Below are 22,224 nucleotides of genomic sequence, written 5' to 3'. Positions count from 1 at the left end.
CTGCTTCTTCCTAGGTACTTGAATAAAAATGCATGCAAGATCATTGTACCTAGTAAAATAAAAGCCTTTTCAAATGCCCTATTAGGAGAATTCCTGAGAAGATAGTAGTAAGAGTCTCAGTTTTGTTATCAAAAGTAAGTCATTTTGAACAACACTTTTGAAAGGAGATTAAAATCATTATAATAAAACCCAAATCAAAGAGATTACTTTTGTTTATCTATAAGGAAAATCTAAAACCTAGATACCGTTAGTGTGATTTTCTTTCTCCCTCTTTCCCTCCATTGTTTTAATTAGTTTTATCATTTTATTCTCATGCCTCCAGGGAAGCAAAATGTTTCATGAAGACGTATTTATTTTAATGACTATCAGTCTAACAGAGTTAATGAAATTTCTAGAGGAGTTTAACTTACCCTGAAAGGATGGTTTATATACTGATATTATGTAAATATATTTTTCAATGAGAAGCTGCTTTTTTTCCTCTCACTAATGGAATTTCAGGTCAAGAAAGGTTATAAATAAGGATGATTTATAGCGCTCCCTTTTCTGGGCACTACAGACAGTAGGCACTGAGAGCCAGAGTGGCCAGTCCATTAACATAGAAGTCTATTAGCACAATTCTTTTAAAGCTACTTTTGCAAATTTAATAAAGATAGATTTTCAGGGGTTGAAATAATTAGCTGTAAAAAGTGATTTAGGTTAAAGCCTAATACATATAATCTGATCCTCAATTTTACCATAAAGTTTTTTTTCTTTCATAAATATAATACAGAACAATCATCAACTCCTTGTAGCACACCAACAGATACACAGCATGCATCAAGAATGGTTATATAATTTTGATATGCATTTCATTCATTAAAGCACAGATGCATTTGTACCATGAGCAATTTAAAAACAAATGCACAAAATAATAATGTGATACCACTTTACACTCGCCGGAATGGCTAAAATTAAAAAAAAAAACAACAACTAGAAAACAACAAGTCAGTATACATGGTATGAAACTGGAGCCCTCATACACCATAAACATGATTTGTAGTGTTTGAACGTCAAGTGGTACAGTTGTTATGGAAAACAGTTTTGTATTTCCTCAAAAAGTTCAACAGAGTTACCTATGACTCAGCCATTTCACTACTAGGTATATACCTACACGAATTCAAAACATGTTTGCACAAAAATGTGCACACAAATTTTCACAGAAGCATTATTCCTAATAGCTAAAAAGCAGAAACAACCCAAATGCACATCAAATGATGAATGGATAAACAGTATGTATTACGTTGGTGCAATGGAATATTATTTAGCCATAAAATGTAATGGAGTACTGCTATAAGCTCTAAGGATGAACCTTACAAACATGCTAAGTGAAAGAAGCCAGTAACAAAATACCACGTCTTGTATGATTCTCTTTGAATAGACAAATTATACAGACAGGAAGTAGGAATACGGTGGGACTGGGAGGTATAGGGTTTATTTTTAGAGTAATGAAAATGTTCTGGAATTAGGCAATGATGATGGTTGCAGGATAATGTGAATACGGTAGTCCCCTCCCCGACTTATCTGCAGTTTCACTTTTGATGGTCTCAGTTACTCAGGGTCAAGTATGTTCTGGAAGCAAATGATTTTCCTGACATATAATCAGAAGGTCACTAATAGCCTAATGTTAGGTCACAATGCTTACATCATTCACCTCACTTTAACTCATCACATAGGCATTTTATCATCTCACATCATCATAAGATGAAGGGTAAGTACAGTGCAATAAGATTTTGAGAGAAAATTGAGTCACATTACTTTTATTACAGTATATTGTTATAATTGTTCTTTTCTATTATTAGTTACTGTTGTTACTCTCTTACTGTGCCTCACTTATAAATTAAACTTTATCACAGGTATGTATTTATAGGAAAAAACAGCATATATAGGGTTTGGTACTATCCACAGTTTAACACATCCAGTGGGGGTACTGAAATGTACCCTCCATGAATAAGAAAGGGGCTACTGGATACTAAAATCCACTAACCTCTACACTCTGAACTGGTTAAAATAGTAAATTGTATGGTATGCGATTCTATTTGAGTAAAAGTCCAAATGCATTTATGGAGCTAACATATAAATTAAAATAATAACGAGTACCTCCTAAAGGTCCTCCCACACACACCATTTCCTGGTAGCCACTAATTAATTTTCTGTCTCTATGGATTTGCCTGCTCTGGATATTTCATACAGATGGTATCGTACAATAGGTGGTCTTGTGTGACTTGCTTCTTTCACGGAGCGTGATGTTTTTAAGGTTTACCTATGCAACAGTACCTCATTCCCCATAAGGTTTAATGAAATCCTGTCAACTTATTTAGACAATTCTCAAAAAAGTGTCATCAAAACCAAAGCACAATTACTGGCTTTCATTTTCCTTTCTGGGTATGGATTATCATATTCAAAATACTGGGGAAACATCAGAATTTACATGAGCATTGGAGTAAACTGTATCAGTAACAAGTCTTATTAATTAACTTGGAGAAATGGGCAGTGGTTGGCATAAAACAAAAATGTGCCCATACGAAGACAGGTATTGCTTCATGTGACGAGCCCCTAAAAATAAGTGAAATGAGCCTAAGTGGAAGCAGAGCCATGTGTGTGCTTACACTCTCCTTGTCATCTCTGTGACATTCGTCTTTCCATAAGATCTGTTTTAAAAGTACCACTTTAGAGAAAAATGCTATATTGTCTCAGTCTAATGACACTTTTAAAAAAGATAAAGATGAAAAAAAGTCAAATATGTCAGTTCAAAGTCCATAGAGAAAAAGTAAGAAGTGAAGGGAATTGAGAAGCTTCTAACTTTCAGTATGAAAAAATGTATGAGAATGTTAGAGTTCTCCTTAAATATATAAAAAATACCTGTGATCATGAAAGAACTGCAATTATTTTAAATGTTATTTTTCTGAACACCTCTGCATAAATTATTAAATATATTTTAAGAATAGTAATATGTATGAATAATAAGTCATATACATCAATATATCTACAGTTGTCATAAACTTCGTTTACACTTAAGAGTAAATTTAGAAGGAAACAAAATCATTTGTAAAATGAAAGGACACAGAGTCCTACAGAGTTCCCACCAGCATGACTGTAAAATTACAGTAAATTATTACACATGATGATTATATTGTGGGTAATAATATGTTTAATAAGAAATGAAAAAGAAAGAAAAAAAAACCTGCTGAAAGTTCTAAGATCAGAGAAATCTCTTTTCAAAATACAAATAGTCAAGGGGCACCTGGGTGGCTCAGTCGGTTAAGCATCCGACTCTTGGTTTCGTCTCAGGCCATGATTTCACGGTTTGTGGGTTCGAGCCCCGCATTGGGCTCCGAGCAGTCAGTGCAGAGTCTGCTTGGGATTCTCTCTCTTTCTCCCTCCTTCTGGCACTGCCCTGCTTGTTCTCTCCCTCTCTATGTCTCAAAATAAATAAATAAACTTAAAATAAAAAGATTAAAAAAATACAAATAGTCAATATTCTCATTAAAAAACTCAACCCAATTAGTTATTAAATAATATAAAATGAAAACAATATTGGGGATTCACTTGTGTGTATAAGTGTCGCAGAGATTTAAAAAATTGGTACTACCCAAGTGTTTTCTCATGCAAAATATGAAGGAATGTAAACTGGCAAAGATTTTTTGGAAGATAGTTCGGAAATTTTATTTAAAAAAATAAACAGACATGCCTTTTTTTGTCCAGAAATTATACCTTCAGAAATTATTTCTAAAGATATCACATCATGCATTTCCCTGTTTGTAGACAACAAGGTGAACAGTGAGTAAATACTGCCTAAGAACAGCACCAAAGAGCTCATTTGCATGCTGTTGCTTACATCTTCCACAAGGGTTATTTTAGTTTTATAAAATGGAAGTATATATTTAAGTTTAAAACTGGCAAATGAAAGATATGAATACACATAAAACTGTGAGCTTAGAAAATGAGAAATTCAATTACTTACTTTACATGATAGACAGCCTATGTCCACATGGTTACATATGGACAGAAACAAAGTCTAAGTGTTTACAAATAAATTTTATGGACAGATGCGCCTTTCCCCACCAATAACAGTTTGGGGGAGTTTTTTTGGAAGAAAGAGTGGTAGGGCAATGGTTTACTATACATGCAAGACAATATATTGTGTTGTTAAATATAAAGCTTCTACATACTATTTCCTTATTATATACAAAATACACATTCTACATATCATCATCCAAATTTTACATATAATGCAATCTTCTTTTCTGCACTCAGCTCATTTATCATGCTCAAATTAAAAGAACATTGTCAATCTAAGATACATTATAAGAATGTGTTATCTTTATGCATTTTTTATAGTAGTTTAGTTCATTTAGACATCCTGGTATCATGTGTTTGTTTTCTCTTGCCTACTTTTCATATTTTTCTACATAAAGTTATCATACGCTATCTTCAACCAAAAAAATCTCATCAAATGTGTAAAAATGATGTGGCACGTTAATGATCATAGCATTACTTAAAACTCCAACACAGAAAAAGAAAGAAGGTGTGCCAGAGGTAACCGATTAAATAAATTATGGGACATACTTGAAGAGGATGATGTCTAAATTAATATGGAAATATTTCTACATTATGCTATTGAAGTAGAAGAATGAATAAAAGAAAGGATATAAAATATTAAGATATATGCAAGGATGTCTGTCTAAATGCAAACAGTAGTCACCTCTGTGTTGTGGGATTTTAGGTGATTTTTACTTTGTGCTTTATCCATTCATTTTCAGCAGGCATTATCACCCCATGAGTGCAAAAACTGGTTCCTGAGGGGCAAAGAAATCTTGGCTATTACAGTGGTTTATGGCATTCCAAAAACCACAGTATATAAACAGATATACCATATATCCATGGTTTTAAAATCTCATGGGGGAGGGTGGCTAGAATCTCAGACTTTCTGAAAAGGCTGGGAAACATTCCTTTAACCTCTGGTTTTCACCGTTTGCATTTTTAACACGTGTAGTTTTGCTTAATCACACACGCGCACACACACACACACACATAAACACAACAATTTTCACTTTGAGAAACAAAGTTGTCTTCATGTTGAGAAAAAAATAGGCTTATTATATTTTAGGAATATTTCCACCATGAATGATAAAAGTAGGCAAAAAATGTAGTATGGTTTAAAAGGGTAAGACACAGTAATTGCAGGTAGATAAGGCATTTCTAGGTCTTAGAATATTCATTAAAACCCTTTAAAAAATCTATTTACATTGATCCAGATTCCTTACAGGAAACTTGAAGTCTAAATAATGTCTTAGGAAAAATGCACCAGACAGACTTAAACAGGCAAGGAAGACTTTATGAAAGACAACCACAGTAGGCAAGAAAGAACTCAACTCCACCATAACAAAAGGTGAAAGCGGTTTTAAGCACTGGGATGAGCTAGTAGAAAAGTACTGAAGGACACCGGGAAAGGGGATCCATCAATGTGATTAGGCTATCTGTGTTTGCTAATTGGCATTTATCTATTAAAGTTAGACTCTTACTCCCTCATGAACTCTAGAGAGAGGGTGCCTTAGCTCCCTTAATGATGACATATCAAAGGGAAGGCTCCCAAGTCTTTGAGAAAGACATCCCTGAGATACAAAACTGGCAAGAGCCTAGGAGATGATTTACACCTCAAAGGGGCAGGGAAGAATTGACAATTTCAAGTTTTCTAAAGCTAATGCTCTAAGAATAGGGAGATGAGGGGCCTATAACCATGAAGCAGTCTGTCTCAAGTTAGTCAAGCTGAGGGAACGTTAAGGCTATCTTCAACAATTAGCATTCAGAAAAGTGTTTTCATTTATGAGGCCCCTAAGTTATCTTGTGGTTAACTGAAATTACTTTTTATTGTTATCCTACAGCTAAAATTAATGCAACACCCTAGAGTGACTCCAAAAAGAGCAGTTAAGTGCTCACTTGATATATTTAAAAAAAAAACCTGAGTGGGAAAAAATTCCTATAATTTTTAAAAAGTGACACAGGTTAGTGGTGAATTAAAATTGAAGTAAAATATCTTAAATCTTAAAAAATAGCATAGGCACATTTAAGGGGGCTCCTTCTAATTCCCATGAATGATGGCTTATTCTGGTAGTTAGTATTTAGCATAATAGTCCTTTTTAGGAAGACTTAACTTTTCCTTTTCTCTCTTTTGGTGGACTTTTTCAGATTAAAATGAAACAAGTAGCAAAATGGGTCCAACATCTGCAAAAGGAACAAAATTACAGAGAATGCCAGAATGTTTAAGAGATTTTCTCTGATCTAATCTTCAAATGTGTAATTTACAATTTTATTAATGCTTTAGACATACGCTTACATGATGTGAAACAAAATATCAAAAGAAAACGAATGATGTATTTTCTTGACTGCAAACAGATGATTGAATAACTGTGCGCTGCTAATTATGGGCTGGTGAGTTCACCACTGAGAACCGTGGGAAATGTGAAGGCCCTTTTTTAATGTGTGTGTTGCAGCAAAAAGAAATCCACTGGGCAAAATAATCATCAGCCTGTCCTGAATAATCTTGAGGTTGTATCCAGTTCTTAGCTCACGATAGCTATTTATGTGCAATATTCCATATGCTTTTTTATGAACCTGGCCTTAAATGAAGAAAAGGAAAAATGTGAATATTCTGAAGTTACTGTGGCGGAGCACATTCAAGTCAGATTTCTCACACTGTAGAATCTGAATACTCAAACGCAAAATTGCTGAAAACAGCATCTTGAGGCTTCGGGACAGTTCATTATGGTAGGCTTTGCTGCCAATGTGATCTTGAAGGCCATAGAAAAAGTGCATTGTGTTATATTTTAAGACTACATCATAATTAAGTGCTACTGCTGTGCTTGTGGCTTCCAGAAAAGTTATTAACAGCACTCTGTCAGATAATTAGAAATATAGATCATGCAGATACTTCTTTTAATTTGCTAGAATTCACACCCTGGTATAATTGTTCTATTCTCCTTGTATTTGGGGGATGGCATTTTTAATATGAAATTTATATTATATCTAATACCTTGCTAGTGGCCAAATCTACACATTTACCAAGAGGTTTTCTTCTGATATCTTTCATACCTCAGCTGTCAAGAAATGAAAATATAGGCGCTCCTGGATGGCTCAAAAGGTTAAGTGTCCGATTTCAGCTCAGGTCATGATCTCATAGTTGATGAGTTCGAGCCCCGCATCGGGCTCTGTGCTGACAATTCACAGCCTGTAGCCTGGTTCAGATTCTGTGTCTCCCTCTCTCTGCCCCTGCCCCACTCATGCTCTCTATTTCTCAAAAAAAAAACATTAAAAAAAAGAAAATATAGAGTATACACATATACACATACCTATATACATGAAATGCAAACATGGAAGATATGAATTAGATATATGGATATAGAAATACAAGTACACATTTTACTTATCATGTAGATATAGACTACATCCCAGAGAGAGAGAGAAGGATAGAAAGCATATGCTCTGTAAGTTATACCGTAAGTTTTACATAGAAATCCAGACTAATTAACCTTCTTTCTTATACTATTCCTTTGGACATTAAATAAGTTTGAAGCCCAACAAAGATTTGTACGTCCTAGTAGAAAAGTCAATCTATGGTTTCCTAAAACCACAAGTGTCAACGTTTCTGAGTACATGTTATCTCCCTGAAACAATGCTTTACTTGATGGTTTTTGTCTGCTTGGAAGCATGTCTAACCCTAACAGGAGAAGAGCAGTGCCTGTACTACTAAAAGACAGTCCACCTGGTAGGAAAATTATTATCTCATAAAATGTTTTCACCAATTCCCTCCTTTGCTACAGTGACTGCTCCAAGTGTTTGAGACAAGGGCTGGGTATATAGGTGGTAAGGGGACCAAAGGGAGTTTATGACAATTTTCATTTTTCCATTTTCACAATACACCCAACTATAAGCGTTTGGAACAAAATGACTACATGCCTTCTCTCCCCCGAGCCCTGGGTAAGTATGCATCTAAAAATACATTTATAGGCTCAAAACATGATCAAATCTTTACTTAGGTGTTAAAAGACAAGTCTATCTATAAATAAATGACTGATAAAAGGTTCATTTCCATTCCCGAGGAACATACAGACACCAGTGTTGAGCATTACAATACCAAAGTGGAGTCTAGGGATGTGTTTGGGATTCTTTGATAAATGGTCTGATGGGGTCCAAAGAGGTTAGATTGGGAGAAACAAGAAAGTAACTCAACTGGTATCTGAAGAGGAGAACAGAGGTTCATTTTTCTTCATCTCTCTATGCTGGCTTCCTTTACTTTTTATTTTCAGAAGTGCTATCATTGAAAATGCCTCCAGGGTGTAAAAGGAATACAGGAAAAGCAGGGGATTGGGTAGAAATTCCAGATACCAGTGAACTTTGAGGCAAAGAGACAGGAAGAACAGATGGATGTACCAAGATACAGAAGGAGGGAAGGAAGTTAACAAAGTTCTTCTCAAATGGTTATTTGTAAGCACTGCTTGTATTTTAAAATGAAAATGTTATATTGTCGAGATTCTGTTGCTTTTGAAATTCATTCAGTGGCTGTTAATTCAGGGCCTGCTGTGATTCAGACTCTGAGGATCCTGTCCCCAGGTCCAGAGAAGCAGATAGACTCTAAGCCCTTGTTACTTAGTGTGTGGTCTGGGGCCTGCAGCAACCGCATCAGCCGGAATCACAATCTGCATTTTTACAAGATCTCTACATAATTCTTATGCATATCAAAGTCTGAGAGACATTACTTTAAATATATGACTATAGGGGCGCCTGGGTGGCTCAGTTCGTTAAGCGTTGGACTTCAGCTCAGGTCAGATCTCACAGTTCGTGGGTTTGAGCCCTGCATCGGGCCCTCTGCTGACAGCTCAGAGCCTGCAGCCTGCTTTGGATTCTGTGTCCCCCACCCCTGCCCTTTCCCTGCTCACACTCTGTCTGTCTGTCTGTCTCTCTCAAAAATAAATGTTAAAAAAAGTTTTGAAGATAAATATATAACTATAAAAGTGTGTGAAACAGATGTGCCTTGACACTACGAGAACACAAACTCGTAGTTTGTAAGGGAGATGGGGTGTGAGTGAGGACAAATGATTGATGGTTTGATAAACCAACTAAAGATTTGGGACTCTGAGTAATGTGGAGTGAGTTACTGATGGCTTTTAAGCATCTGTTTTTCACAATGTGGAGAATCGTTTTGAGGTAGGGAAGGTGGCAACAGAAAGATGCCCTGATCATAGTATTCAGGACCCAATTTCTTCAAACCTGTGGTTGTGTAAATTGTATCTTACTCATTTTTTTGTTTCAAAGATACAGAAGAAATCAGTATCATCCTTAAACAGAATTAGATTGTTTTTACTCATTTTGTGTTCTAGAATGGAAATATTTTCTTTTTAACCAAGCACAAATCAGTAGTTGTTTGTGTGATCATTTTTCTAGTCGGTATGGACTGGAGAGAGAGGCCACTATTTGCTCTTTTATGCTCAGCCGCAAGGCAGCAAGAAGTAAACGTCATAGCTACAAAGAGGATATAGTGGGACTCCTAAATGAATTTAGTTTAATTTTTTATATTTAAAATATTTAATTCTCTGAGGTCTGTTCTTAGTGAAGTAGATCAATGATGAAAATAGCTGAATCTGAGCATCAGAAGAACTTCCAGTCTGCCTGATGCATGATCTTCATACTTCTGAGAAGTAAAAGTAATTTAAAGCAATAAGGGCTTCTGTCTGGGATTGTCAGTGTGTGAGTATGAATGTGAGCGTGTGTGCATGCATGTTTATAAAAGTGACAGCAGAGAACCAAGGACTGGCTGATGGATGAAAGAGATGGGAGGGTATATATGTGTATGAAACGCTCATCAGTGCTGAGCAGTGATGAGAAGGTTTCACTGCTGACCTTTGTGACTATGAAGATTTCTACACTTGAACTGAACTCAGAATTTTAAAAAATAAGATATTTAAGATCACGTTCAATACCATTTTCACAATATCTTATGCAACCCCTGCTGCAAACCTTTTTCTTGTTGTTGTTGTTGGCAACATTTTAATAAAGTTTTTAATTTAAATTCCAGTTAACATACAATATATTAGGTTCAGGTGTACAATATAGTGATTCAGCATTTTCATACAAAACCTGGTGCTCATCACAGCAAGTGCCCTCCTTAATCCCCATCACCTATTTAACCCATTCCCCCACCTACCTCTCTTCTAGTAACAGTTTGTTTTCAAGAGTCTGTTTCTTGGCTTGTCTCTCTTTTTCCCCCTTTGCTTATTTGTTTTGTTTATTAAATTCCACATATAAGTGAAATCATATGGTATGGTATGGTACGGTATGTCTTTCTCAGACTGATTTCTTTCTCTTAGCATAATATTGCCTAGTTCCATCCACATCATTACTCATGGCAAGATTTCATTCTTTTCATGGCTAAGTAATATCCCGTTGTATATGCATACCGCATCTTTATCCATTCATCCCCCTGCTGCAAACCTTTAATCTCAGCCTGAATTATCTACAAATACATACTTATCAGAGCATAAAGTTGTCACAAACTCCAAGGGCTATTTAAAGCCTGTGCTGAGGCACACAGCACTACTACCAATATTCAGACACATCACAACCTTAAGTGACTTTTACTTCAATCTATCTTTGAATTTCTAAGAAAGAACCTTGTTTCTGCACCTCAGTCCTTTCCCTGCTACTTCTTTGTTGGCCTGTTTGATCTCTAATCACAATGCACACCTATCAACATATATTTTAGATGAGAAAACTCAGGCTCAGCTCAGGCTCCATGCAGCCTGACCACCATAGGGAGCAAGTAAGTCAAGACAGTGTTAATATCTCTATGTTCCATACAAATGGGAAATATGAGTAAATTTTTCTTGCATTTTAGTAATCTTGATTCTTTACACCAGGGCAATGATATGTAATTTCTTTACTTATTTTGCTATAAAAGACTTTATTTTTTAAGAGTAGTTTTAGGCTCACAGCAAAATTGAAAGGAAGGTACAGAGATTTCCCATACACCCTCTCTCTCAACACATGCACGGCCTCCCCATCAACAACATCCCCCACCACAGTGGCACACTTATCACAACATGAACCTACACTGACACATCATAATCACCCGAAGTCCATAGTGTAGCTTAGGGTTCACTCTTGGTGTTATACATCCTATCAGTTTGGACCGGTGTATAACAAAGCTTATGTTAACTAACTAGAATTTAAATAAAAATATGAAACCACACAAAAAATGTATAACATAGTATCATACAGGGAATATTCACTGCCTTAAAACTCCTGTGCTCTGTCTATTCACCTCTAGCTCCCCACCCTTAACTCTGGCAACCACTGATCTTTTTACTGTCTCCATAGTTTTGCCTTTTCCAAAATATCACATAGATGGAATCATATAGTATGTACCCTTTTCAAACTGACTTCTTTCACTTAGTAATATGCATTTAGGTTTCCTCTATGTCTTTTTGTGGCTTGATAGCTAATTTCCTTTTAGAACTGAATAATGTTCTATCATCTGACTGTACCACAGTTTATTTATCCACTCACCTATTGAAGGGATGTCTTGGTTGCTTGCAATTTTTGGCAATTATGAATAAAGCTGGTATAAGATGTGTGTGTAGGCTTTTATGTGGACAAAAGTTTTCAACTCCTCTGGGTAAATACATACCAAAGAGTAAGTAAGTATCAAAGTCCTATAGTATCAGGCTTTCAGATTTGTTCTTCCTCTTCAATGTTATGTTGGCTTTTCAAATCCCGTTTGTTTGTTTTTTTAAGTTTCCTAAAATCCAGTTGTCAAAGATGCCACCCTGTCCTCTGAGATCGAATCTAAATTTTATTTTAGAAAGTCAGAGAAGTTCAAACATAGACACAAAGGAGTTTTCTCAATTTATGTTTTAAAAAATTACATGTGAATGCAATTGTGAGTAAACCAATGCTCCTAATTCCCTGTGGTTTTTATTTAAATTAAGCTGGTACAAGAGTATGGGGAAACAAAGAATATGTACACAAATATAATCAATCCTACTGCTGGAGCACACAAAGTCACACTGAGACACTGAGTGTGGCTATTCACTCTGAGTTTTTAAGAAAGAACACGGTTTCACTGTCATCTCAATCATCATTAATAACCACAGCTAATGTAAATGAAAATGGTGGCTATGTAGGTCTTTTAAATACTTTACACATATTATTTATTTAATCTTCACAACGATCTTATGATGAAGACATGGTTGCCCTCACTTTTCAGATTAAGAAACAAAGTCAAAGAGCAGTTAAATAATTTCCCCAAGGTCACACAGCTATTAGGCAGCAGAGCTGTTATTGATCAGCCTTAAAAATGTGAGTGATTGATTCACAGAATAGTTTAGAACATTTTTTTAAATCAAAGAGGTCTAGGTTCAAAACTGGGCTCTAAGGATTAAAGTACAAACTCATGAGCATAGTGATTAAATTCTTTTAACTTTAATTTGTTCATCCATAAAGCAGAAACCATATCCCTGACTAATAGGTGCCTAGGAAGATGAAAAGAAATAAGGATGTGAAGGTGCTTACCATTGGTCCAGACGCATAGAATGCACGCAGCAGAAGTTAAATGCTTTTATTATTACATTTCCAATAAAATCTCTGTTGGTTGTAGCAATCAGCAATGCTATATAAACTATGCTCTCTACATGAACTTCATTCAATTCTTGACGTGTCAAAATAGTTACCAATATTTTCAGTAAAATTTTCCACCATGTGTTATGTATTCCCTGGCTCATTAGACCAAATGTACTGAATCACAAGATAATCATTAGGAAAAACAATGGTACTTGTGAACAGTAGAAATGAACGCAAATGTAGCTGGTTAAGGGAAGGACAGGTAAATGCCTGTTGGAGTAAGCAATTGTTCTTAACTCTGGAAGGCTAAATTGTACTAGTGGGGATGCCTGATTTGTAGCTCAGAGATGCTCTTAAGGACTAAAGCAGTAGGCATTTTCCACCTACTGCTCATACCTCAAGGCCTGCCATAATCTCACCCATGGCGGAATGAAGCTTGGAAACCTGGGCCGACAAAGATGACAGTGTTAAGTTGACCCTAATGTCCATGCATATCCTCATTCCCACACAAAGAGAAAGCACACAAAGCAGTAGGCCCCCTTCTGTCCTGACTAGCTGAGGTTTTTTATTCTCTGCATCCAGAATCTTCCCTAATTGTCATTTTCTTTTGTGAAGTTCCATTGGCTGCTGCTGTACCCAAATTTGTATTTTCTAGTATTCTACAATCTTCTTTCTTTAGTGTCCCATAACGTCTCTCATATATATGTATTTGTTGAGTCCATTGTTTTTGGAAATGGGAAAATCACCGTAGGTCCCGTCTCCCTTATTCCAGGAGTTTTATCCCTTCTCTCTCTCTGGGTTAAAGGAATAGTTCGAAGTAATGAAAAGAGGTTGGGTCAGCTACTGGGAGACCAGGGCTTTATGAGTCACAGCCCCAGATGTATGTCTTACTAGCAGTGACAAAGTTACCTACCTTTAAGGAATTCAAATTCCTTGCCTATAAAATGGGAGAATAATTGTACCCATGTCACTGGATGGTTGTGACGATTATTTAAATGAGTTCACAGATATAAGGTGCTATTACTATTATTATTTATTAGTGCAATCTTTCAAAATCTTGACTTCCTGACTAACTGAAACCCTTCCCATGCACAGCTCATTCATTAGGGAATCCTCATTATTCCCACATCGCTGACAATGTTGAATTTTACCCAAAACCTATGATCCTAGAAAAAAGCAAAGTTTAAGAAATTTCCCCCTCCTTTTGTATTCTAGGCAACAGCTTATCATAAAAACCCACACTTCCCCATATGACTTAAATAAAACTCAGGGATGCTCCTTTGTTTACCTATGACAAGGCCAGACACAGACCCTCCAAATTCCCATCTTTGCTTCATAAATGATTAAACTGCTGTCCCCATTGATCAGCCAGAACAAAATGCCTGTTAGCTATAATTTGGTTAAGATTCTCTCCTTCCCGCAGGCCCCCCAACTTTGACCTACCCTCATCCTGAGCCATCACTAAGCCATTTCTTTTTTTTTTTTAATTTTTTTTTCAACATTTATTTATTTTTGGGACAGAGAGAGACAGAGCATGAACGAGGGAGGGGCAGAGAGAGAGGGAAACACAGAATCGGAAACAGGCTCCAGGCTCTGAGCCATCAGCCCAGAGCCTGACGCGGGGCTCGAACTCACGGACCGCGAGATCGTGACCTGGCTGAAGTCGGATGCTTAACCGACTGCGCCACCCAGGCGCCCCACTAAGCCATTTCTTAATAGCCCTTCCACAGTGTAGGCTGGCCTCAGGGTAAAACCTTCTCTGATCTGCTTTCCCATCATGCCATTTCTGTTCACACCACCTCCCTACACCCTGTTCTTGCTAGCTCTGTTTTCTCCTCTATGTAAAAGAAAAAGTCTTTTTGCCTAATCCCTGAGAGGTGTGCAGGTCTTATGGTCAAAATGGTCTCTCTATCACAATAGTCCTCCTTCTATTGCAACTGCCCCACTCTTTGTAATAATTCATCTAAATAAAGTCCTTATCAAGTTCAGATTAAAAAAAAATTTTTAGCACCTTCATATTCAAATTCTTGCTCTCCCTGAAGGAGAACTTCAAATTCCACGTGTGCAGGAAACTTTCTATGACCACCCCAGAATTCCTACCACTGTTTATGATCCATTTCTTTCACACTGCACTTTTTATTTTGCATCTTATTACATGCATAATTTATCTCTTCTGCTCAATGCAACTGCCCCAGGAGATCTCTGCCTATTTCATTCTTTGATTTATCATAGTGCTTAGAACATTACACAAATAATAACTTGGTTTTTATAAAGGAAATGAAGAATGGAATTAGTACATCTACAGAATCCATCAAATGGCAGTAGACAGTAAAACGCAGTCAACAAACAGGTGACTTTAAACTATTATGTCATGTATGATACAGTTTAAATCAGATAAAATATACAAAGTACTTATAATCATGCATACAGAAGGCATTCATAAAGGCTAATTTTCATCATCATCATAAGAAGCAGCAGCACAATCTTCTTTTCATCTGCATTAAAGAGATGTTTACTTAATAACAGCCAACTTACATAATTATTATGTCTGAAATTAACCAGGGAATACTAACTGATTTTTTTCTCTCTTATATAATTCTTTAAATATAATTTTATTACAGTTTGTATCACAGTAATGAAAACTGACTGTGACCATTCTGGTGTCAAACAACCCCTCGGTACAAGGATAGACATGTAGCTAACTTATTGCTGCTTTTAGTTTTTCATTTGGTTGTTCTTTTATATTTTATACGCCAGAGGGAGGAAACAAGCTTTTCTCGAGAGTCTATTACATGCTATGTACTGTGCTGGGTGCCTAAATATAATTCAACTCTCATCACAATTTGAGTTAGACTAAAGGAAGTAACTGTGAATAGTTAACTTGCCCATGGTATCATTTTAGGAACAACAAAAAAATCCTGGTTTAGATTAGTATCCACACAATAAGCATTTCTTGAAAGAATAGTCATGGTTTATTGGCTTTTGGAGATTCTGTTCTTTTAAGAATAGCGTTGCCCTCCCCCACACGATGAAGAGATGCTATTCAGGAAACTTGCAAATATCAGAATAGCGTTAACTGTTAAACGTTTTATTGCATTAGAAAACTTTAGCCCTGGAAGGAGTCATAGAGTTCCCTAAGATACAAGTCTGGGTTAAAAATATTGGCCTAAACCAGGTTGGAAACAGGACCATAATGTAATGTCACCTTGCTCTGATCCAGACTCTTTCCACTATATGGCACTACCTCACATAATTGATAAGTCCCTTTCCTTTTCACTTTCTAAACATTTAAAGTATTTCTAATATTGCACCTTACAGATAATGCTGCAAAGAGACAGCTTAGTAACAAATGCTTCCTTCCTTGCTTCCCTCTCTTCCTTTCCCTTTCCCTCTCTTTCTCTCTCTCTTACTCTCCAAGATTAATGCTTAAGAAACACTCCCTCTACAAGAAGACCAGGCATATTTTTCTTTTTTACTCTCTCTCCTCCCTTTCTACCTCCTTTCTCAAATGTATTTATTTATTTTTCTGTTATCCTCTTCTTTTTAGGGGGTATGTCTTCTGTTGGCATTAGTCTTCCAAGCTGTTTCGGTATTCTATTTATTTTTTCATATTACGTTTGGAAGATTCCAACTTTAAACTATTTTACTATGTGTCTTATAAATGAATTGGTACATCCCGATGTTTACAGCAGCATTATCAACAATAGCCAAATTATGGAAAGAGCACAAATGTCCATTGACTGATGAATGGATAAAGAAGATATGGTAAACACACACACACACACACACACACACACACACACACACTAGATAGATACACACACAATGGAATATTACTCAGCCATAAAAACATAATGAAATCTTGCCATTTGCCATGGCATGGATGGATCTAGAGGGTATTATGGTAAGTGAAGTAAGTCAGTCAGAGAAAAATGAATACCATACGATTTCACTCATATGTGGAATTTAAGAAACGAAACAGATGAACATAGGAAAATAAAAAGAGAGAAGCAAACCAGAAATCACACTGTTAGTGATAAAGAACAAACTGAGGGTTGATGGAAGGAAGTTGGTGATGGATGGGCTAAATGGGCGATGGGCATTAAGGAGGACATGCGTTGGGATGAACACTGGGTGTAGTATCTAAGTGATGAGTCACTAAATTCTACTCCTGAAACCATTATTACACTATATGTTAACTAACCAGAATTTAAATAGAAACTTGAAATAAAAATAGTGGGGAAAAAAGTAAATGAACCTCCAGACTCTACAAGCTTTTAAAAACACTTCAGTTGACCCTATATAAGAAAGTATATTGTGCTTACTTTAAAAGAAAATGATATCATTTGAATTACTATGAAGAAAACAACCACTATTATAGCTCATTGGGATTATTATAGATTAATTTGATAATAATGACTATAAAAAGAATTTTAAACAAAATAGTTACATTTTAACTTATTTTATGTATAAGCTGAAAGCTGTAAAAGTATTACTTACATAACAGGTTTATGATTAACACTAAAATAACACGTAGCTGAATTATTTAGAATACATTCATTAAATACGTACCCAATTTAGCTTTTGTTTATTCAACATTTCAAAAACTGCTCATTAATCATCTAATACTATGTACTAAATAATGCAGAATTACTGATAAAACCAAAATAGACAAGATGAAGCCTTACCTCAAATAAGTTAGAGGCCAGTGAAAAAGAGTGTCAATATAGCCCAACAGCCAAATAAGCATAGAAGAAACAACGTCAAAAGCAATCTGACCTCTAGCGAAGAAGGGACTGTCCTGAACTAGGAGGAAAGCACTGAAGGCTGACTGGAGGGGATGGGTTTTTGATTTGCACCTTGAAAGACAGGTAGACTCTGAACATGCAGAGATCTGATGGATGTGCAAAGCAGATGGAGAATAAGTATAGAATGAGGTATTCAGACAGGAAAGTGGGAGTACAGCTTAGCAGTTTGCCTTCCAGATCTTTCATAACTTGACAATAATCATCTTTTATTCAAATGACTTTGCATTAGCAAAATGTGCCTGTGTTATTTAGGATAAAAGCTAGCAGCTGTAAGAGTAAACCTCAGGATTTTAGTGGTTTAACTTAAATGATGGTCATTTCTCACTCACAGAAGCATGCAATGAGAATTGTTCTGGTCAGTGATGAGCTTTCGCCCATGACGTGATTTAGCGATAAGAGCTCTTTCCCTCCAATGGGGCCTAGGCATTCTCTGTCTCTAAGCAATTACTGTGGTAAGAACAGGAGAAAGAATATTCATTTCCTCACTACTTTGGCTCTGAAGTGACAGTTCCTCCTTTCCCTTCATTGGTGAGAACTAGTCATGTGGCTTTACCTAGAAGCAATAGGGGCTGGGAGGTATACAGTTCATGAACACCACAGGTTTGAATGGCGCAGGTCTACTTGTACATACAGTTTTTACACTAAAGTACTATAAATATATTTCTTCTTGGGTCTTTCTTTCTTCCTTCCTTTCTTTCTTTCTTTCTTTCTTTCTTTCTTTCTTTCTTTCTTTCTTTCTTTCTTTTTCTTCCAGAGACAGAGAGTGAGAGCAAGGGAGGAACAGAGGGAGAGGGAAATAGAGAATTAAGCAGGCTCCACATCCAGCAAACAGCCCATCATGGGGCTCGATCTCATGACCATGAGACCATGACCTCAGCTGAAATCTAGAGTTGGATGCTTAATCGACTGAGTCACCCAGATGCCCCATCTTCTTGTGATTTTCTTTTCTCAAGCTTACTTTATTATAGGAATACAGTATACAATACATACACAAAATATGTGCTAATTGACAATTTATATTACTGGTAAGGCTTTTAGTCAACAGTAAGCTATTAGTAGTTAAGTTTCTGGGGAGTCAAAAGTTACATGCAAATTTTTGACTGCAGAGGAGGTCAGCCTACAGAATGGGAGAAAATATGTGCAAATGATACATCTGATAAGAAGTTAATATCCAAAATATATAAAGAACTTACACAACTCACACCAAAAATAGAAATAATCCAGTTAAAAAATGGGCAGAGGACCTGAGTAGACATTTTTCCCAAGAAGACATTCAGATGGCCTGTAGACAGATGAAAAGATGCTCAACATCACCAGACCACACAAATGTAAATCAAAACCACAATGAGATATCACCTCACACCTCTCAGAAAGGCTAAAATCAATAAGTCAGAGAAAGACAGATATCATATGAGTTCATCTATATGTGGAATTTGAGAAACACAAGAGAAGAACATAGGGGAAGGGAAGGGAAAATAAGATAAAAACAGAGAGGGAGGCCAATGATAAGAGACTCTTAAATACAGAGAACAAACTGAGGATTGATGGGGGTGAGGGGGGAGTGGGGTGAGTTAAATGGGTGATGGGCATTAAGGAGGGCACTTTTCAGGATGAGCAATGGGTGTTACATGTAAGTGATGAATCACTGGGTTCTACTCCTGAAGCCAAGACTACACTGCATGTTAACTAACTTGAATTTAAATTGAAAAAACTTCAGATATTAAGGAGGTTTGTAAAATGCCAAAAAAAAAGACAAACAAAACAAAACAAAACAAAACAAAACAGGTGTTGGTAAGGATGTGGGAAAAAATGAACCCTCACATATTGTTGGTGGTAATGTAAACTGGTGCAGTCACTGTGGAAAACAGCAAGGAGGACCTCAAAAAATCAACTAAAGAATCACCATATGACCCAGTAATTCCACTACTAGATATTTAGGCAAACAGAATGAAAACACTAATTCAAAAAGATACATGCACCCTAATGTTTACTGCAGCATTATTTACAACAGCCAATATACAGAAGCAGCCCAAGTGTACGTCAGTAGATAAATGGATAAAGGAGATGTAGTATACATACACAATGGAGTAACACTCAGCCATAAACAAGAACGAGGTTTTGCCATTTGCAATAATGTGGATGGACCTACAGGGTATAATACTAAATGAAATAAATTAGAGAAATACAAATACCATACGATTTAACTCACATGGAATTTAAGAAGCAAAACAAACAAAAAGAAAACGAGATAAACAACAAATCCAGAATCTTAAATACTGACAACAAACTGGGGTTGCCAGAGGGGAGGTGGGTGGTTGGAATGGGTAAAACAGGTGAAGGGGACCAAGAGTACCTTATCATGATGAGCACCGAGCAATGTATAGAATTGCTGAATCATTACACTATACACCTGAAACTAACATTATACTGTATTTTAATTATACCCCCCCCCAAAAAAAAGCAGTAAAAAGGAAATCCTTGACTCCAGACTGTTTTTACCAAAGAAATTCAATTAACAAAAAACGCACAAACATGACAGGTAAATTTGTGACTACATACGAAGCCCTGCCCCTAATCCCTGCATCGATCAAGGGGTAACTACAGTTGTGGACTGAGCAGCTGCTGTCCAGCAAGAGCTCAAACTATATGAAGGAAAGGAGACTCTTTCCCACCCAGTACTGTTTGGCAAAGTACAGAAACATGTATATGAAAATCTATCTTAGATTCCAATTAATGGGATACTTGATACATTTATATCACAGAGCTTCATGTATATTGGTAACTGTGACTCCAAGAACTGCAGTCAAGTGGAAGACTTAGCCACTACTACAGGAGAATTACTGAAATCCTCTGCCATTATCTTCTAGGAATGTGGTTATACACCAGAGTAGAGCCAAACAAAACCAAATTCTCAGACTAAATTGGACTTTAATCAATGACGAGGAATGATTTGAGTAAGAGTAACAGGTCATTATAGATGTTTCTAAATTAAACAGACAAAAACCATGGGAATGTTAGGATTCCTATGAATCAGAAATGTGGGATCCTAGTTGAACTTCTGAGGATGGAAAAGTCCACCAAACAAATTCGTATTTTTTTACTTAACTGTATTTCACACATATAAAAACAGCCTCTCTAGTTTTATTTCTCTGGAAAATCACCTTTTCTCAACATCTTTGTTATCTTTGCAGCATTTTGTCCTTTGACACCTAACATTCTACTCTATACATTGTTCCTGAATAATCCCATTCACTGTTATAGGTTCAAGTGTCATCTGTGTGATCAATGCCAAATTCTTATCACCTTTCTGTCCCATATTTCCAATCATCTCCTAAAACCTGCCAACAGATATCCCATAGATACCTCAAGTCCAACATTACCAAACCTTAACTGCTACTTTCTGGGCACAAAATCTAGCAGCCTCTCCAAACCACCCCTCCCCCCACCCCACCCCCACACACCATCCTTGCCATCCTTGTTGTCCTGATATTGTTCACCCTACTACAGGTCCTCATGTGCTTCATGGGGAGGCTGAGAACCTTCTAAGTGCAGGGTTGAATCTTGAATGGTCATAAACAGTCATATTGACAGTGATCTTGGCCCCCTTTCCAGTGATTGGTTTATCCATGGGCAATTTTTAACAATAGGATGGTGGTTGGAAGTGTGCTCTGGGAGCTTCTGGGAAAACGGACCTTGCTCTTATTTAGGGAATACAATATGGACCAATTCTTTGTCTGTAGACACAGGGGTCTACACATGATGCCATTTGTGAAGCCAGGCGAAGAGGTCAAGTCATTTGCAGAGAATGGCAGAGAGGAAAGACAAAAAAGGAAAAAAAAAACTGTACCTGATAATGTCATTGTAGCTGCTGAATTACCAGTCCTGGGCCTTATCTACTTCTGGAATTCTTGTTAGAGAACATAAAACATGGGGCATCTGGGTGGCTCAGTCGGTTAAGTGTCTGACTTCAGCTCAGCTCATCATTTCGCTTTCGTGGGTTCAAACCCCAGGTTGGGCTCTGGGCTGATAGCTCAGAACCTGGAGCCTTTTTGGATTCTGTGTCTCCCTCTCTCTCTGACCCTCCCTTAATTGTGCTCCATCCCTCTCTGTGTCTTAAAAAATAAAATAAAATGTTAAAAAAGAAAACATAATGTATGTCTTTGTTACTTAAGTCACTAGTTACTTGGAGTAAAACAAACAAAAACCACCTAATATACTCCTCTTCAAACAGGCTCATCTTGAAATCCCTCAAAATTCAAATCCTCCAGACAAAAACCAGGCCCCCACTCCATGAATACTCACATGTAACAACTAAACATATTATGTGAGATACACGTAGGTATATTTCAGATCTGTTACCTCTTCTTCAAACTCACTGTCTTACCTTTGTTTCAGCCTCTTGTCTGCCATCAAAAAGCACTTCTCTAAGCATTTGGGGTAAAGAACCTCTTGACTCTGTTATTTCCAATCTATACATTGAATGGTACCAGCGTAGAAATTCTCTATAACTTCTAACTTTATTTAAAATAATAAATGCAGATCTTACAACCATAGAGCACATTCATTTATACAGTGTAAATAGCTTGTATACGTACACAATTGTTGCTCTGAGTGTAACTGTATTTCTTACAAAATGTTTATCAAATGATCTTGTTGAATAAAAAAAGCATATAAAAAAGGTAGGTCAAGACTATTCAGTTTATTTAACTCAGAGAGAAATTAGATTAATATAAAAGGATCTAATTATATACCCCAAATGGAAAAT

General features: G+C 36.5%; 1 protein-coding gene and 2 non-coding genes across 3 annotated transcripts in view; 2 read left to right on the top strand and 1 right to left on the bottom strand.

Moving 5' to 3' along the window:
* IL1RAPL1 (interleukin 1 receptor accessory protein like 1) overlaps positions 1-22,224 on the bottom strand; it is a 1,339,829-nt gene that overhangs the window by 505,280 nt on the left and 812,325 nt on the right. The gene's annotated exons all lie outside the window — the stretch shown is intronic.
* LOC113597777 (small nucleolar RNA U2-19) lies at positions 9,651-9,730 on the top strand. Its single transcript, XR_003418553.1, has one exon. It is a non-coding gene; the product is annotated as a small nucleolar RNA U2-19 (small nucleolar RNA).
* On the top strand, positions 9,904-9,973 carry LOC113597776 (small nucleolar RNA U2-30). Its single transcript, XR_003418552.1, has one exon. It is a non-coding gene; the product is annotated as a small nucleolar RNA U2-30 (small nucleolar RNA).

This window comes from Acinonyx jubatus, chromosome X (assembly GCF_027475565.1).
Source record: "Acinonyx jubatus isolate Ajub_Pintada_27869175 chromosome X, VMU_Ajub_asm_v1.0, whole genome shotgun sequence".
NCBI lineage: Eukaryota > Metazoa > Chordata > Mammalia > Carnivora > Felidae > Acinonyx > Acinonyx jubatus.
The sequence above is the reverse complement of the archived record's forward strand: the minus strand, read 5'-3'. Positions and strand labels throughout refer to the sequence as shown.